The sequence below is a fragment of the Medicago sativa genome, chromosome 2 (assembly GCF_051527215.1).
Source record: "Medicago sativa cultivar Bolivia chromosome 2, Bolivia_mono, whole genome shotgun sequence".
Lineage (NCBI taxonomy): Eukaryota > Viridiplantae > Streptophyta > Magnoliopsida > Fabales > Fabaceae > Medicago > Medicago sativa.
The window spans coordinates 46312327-46315094 of record NC_140750.1 but is presented as its reverse complement, the minus strand read 5'-3'; the positions used below and the strand labels follow the sequence as shown (position 1 = coordinate 46315094).

General features: G+C 31.4%; 1 long non-coding RNA gene across 2 annotated transcripts; it reads left to right on the top strand.

Annotated features, from left to right (window-relative positions):
* Positions 1–327: 327 nt before the first annotated feature.
* LOC146946921 (uncharacterized) lies at positions 328–2567 on the top strand. 2 transcript variants are annotated; one of them, XR_015026863.1, is made up of 3 exons: positions 328–498; positions 602–1372; positions 2219–2567. It is a non-coding gene; the product is annotated as an uncharacterized LOC146946921 (long non-coding RNA). The 2 variants fall into 2 exon arrangements; XR_015026862.1 differs by having other exon boundaries at positions 1670–2567.
* The last annotated feature ends 201 nt before the right edge of the window (positions 2568–2768 follow it).

The following is a 2768-nucleotide window of genomic DNA, read 5'->3' as shown; positions in this document are numbered from 1 at the left end:
AGACACCAACTTACTTTTATGAAGGTGTCTTTTAGCAAAGTTATAACTAAAAAGTGAAAATCACACCTTAAGGTGTTGCTTGATAAAAGACACCACCAAAGGGTGTCTTGTAACATAACCCTATATATATATATATATATATATATATATATATATATATATATATATATATATATATATATATATATATATATTAAAGTTAATTAATTGAGTTATACCAATGGAACATTGAGACACCTTAACAAACACATTACTTTGATGTGCTTAAGGGACATTTAATAACGTTTATAATATGCGTAGGTGTTTTTTGAAATTCCATAAGTGTCAAAAAAGTATTTTATTAAATTAAATAATTGATGAAATTTTAACATTATAAAGTACTCAAACAATATCTGTTTAGTTACATGTACATATGATCAAATATGGATGGAATTCTCAAATTTGTGTATGCTATGTTCTTATCTCTTATTCTATTTCTTGTTGTGATTGAAGTCCACGGTAATTTTTTTTTATCATAGTTTAATCTTTATCTTGTACATAAAACTTCTGATTTCAATAACACTCCTTTATTGTTCTTTTTGTGTCTATACATTTCCCGAAGCCTGCAATGTTGACCATGATTGTCCACAATGGTATTGTTTTCGTCCTGATGTTATGAAGTGCATTTTTGAAACTTGTTACTGCGGAAGTGGAAATTATTCAAAGTTACTTTTATGAATATAATTAAATTAGTACGTCAAAATAATGTTAGTCTTACTATTTTTGGCGAATAAATTTTTTTGTCGTCAACAAGTTGTAATACATAAGAAATTATCAACAAAAAAAAAGGTTGTATTATACAAATAAAATCTAAAAAATATCTCATTTGGTGGCTACTCTAATTATTTAAATCTACAAAAAAAAGCCTTTTTTTAAGCATCCATAATGATGGTTGTTTCACTATTTTGTGGGCCCATTAATAAATTGTATCAATTGTATTTATATGAATTTTATTTTAATTGAAAAATATAGAGTTATTGATAGTACCCATTTAATTAAAAAGTTGAATTACATGGTTGGAGAGATTAGGATCACATTGAGCATTAACATTAAAAAGTTATAAAATAGATTATGTGTAAATATTGAGCCACTTAAGCATTCAGAATGAGTACTCAATTGCGGATATTTTATCATTTTATTAGTTCAATGAGTTAACATTTCTCTTGAGGGCTACTTTGAAAGAAAAATCTTAGGTATCAATGTTCCCCCTCATAGGTACGCCACACTTGAAAATGGGGTCGATCTTGTTGAACATTATTTGATTCAAGGAAAGAGCAACGTTGTTTGATTCACGCCATATCTTACAAACAATAAGAAGAAGAAAATCAAGAAGGTAACACACCACACCCTAATCTTTGGGTCCTCTTCCAAATTCGAAGGGATGCTGAACAACGCCTTTTTTCCCTTATGGTCATTTTTCTTTTTCTTTACTTTTTTTTTTGAGGTATTTGCCCCCCCCCCCCCCTCCCTCCCTCCCTCTCTCTCTCTCTCTCTCTCTCTCTCTCTCTCTCTCTCTCTCTCTCTCTCTCTCTCTCTCTCTCTCTCTCTCTCTATTATTTAAAGTAGTTGTCCAATTATATTTTTGGAGAAACTCCTTACACTGAACTATATGCTCCTAAAAACTATTCAGGCACGCCTTAAGCCAAACATGGAACACCTCATCAGTAGGAAATAATAGAATCATAAGGCGATATCTAAGGATAGTACGATACTCCACTATGACATATGTTGACCTAACCGATCAATATGGATAGCTAGAAGAAAATCATGATAGCATGTATTGCTTGAAAACACCCAAAATATACCTTCAGACTTGTGGTCATGTCAAACATAACTTCCATATCTTGAACAGTTTTACTAAAAAAGGTACTCGCCGCAACATGTTATGATTTAGGAGGGATGATGTCCTTACAAGTAAAATTGCTAACGTCAAAATTTAGAATCGTACCACAAAGACCGTCCAAAGCATTCTCATAATCCTAGTCCATACAACTTATACCAATGTCTCTCAAAATATGATCTTGCTGCATCCAAGGTCGTGCCCTGGAAACCACAAAAGCGTATAAGGAAGCCGCTGGACCCACGAGATAGAAGATCGACACTTAGACCTGCGAATGTTATGGCGTACGGACGGGTAGGAGGAAATATTAGCATGTATTTTAATGTATGTTTTTGACAGGAGATTTATTTAGTCGAAGAAAAGTTTATTCAGTTTAAATTGGAGGCAACTTCATTCGACAAGATATGGTGGATGTTGACATTTTTAAAGTATATGGTTTCGACTAGATAGAATTCAAATCCTCTTTGAAAGAGGCAAAATTAAGGGTCTAGGACACGTTAAAGCAATTCAAATATGTTGAAGATTTGTAGTTTGGGACTGTTAGTTTTCAGTTATTTTACTTATGAATATATAGAAGTTTTTCATAGGAAATAAGGGTGACAAATCAAAATCAGAATTCTTACACTCGAACTATCCAAGCACACAAAAAGAAAAAAGTAACAAGAATGTATGTAATTGATTTGATGAACCACTTATTCACTGCAATGCAAATTTATTGCTTTTAACTCTTTTACTTTTATCTTTAAAGTTTAAGTTCTCTTTTCAAGTTCTAAAATTTGTTTGATTATGTCGAATTGAACATTAACCTTCATCTTCTAGTGTTTCATCTTAAGAACATAATGAACATTCAAACATTTTTTTGGAAAAAAAACATTGCACAACATGTCAT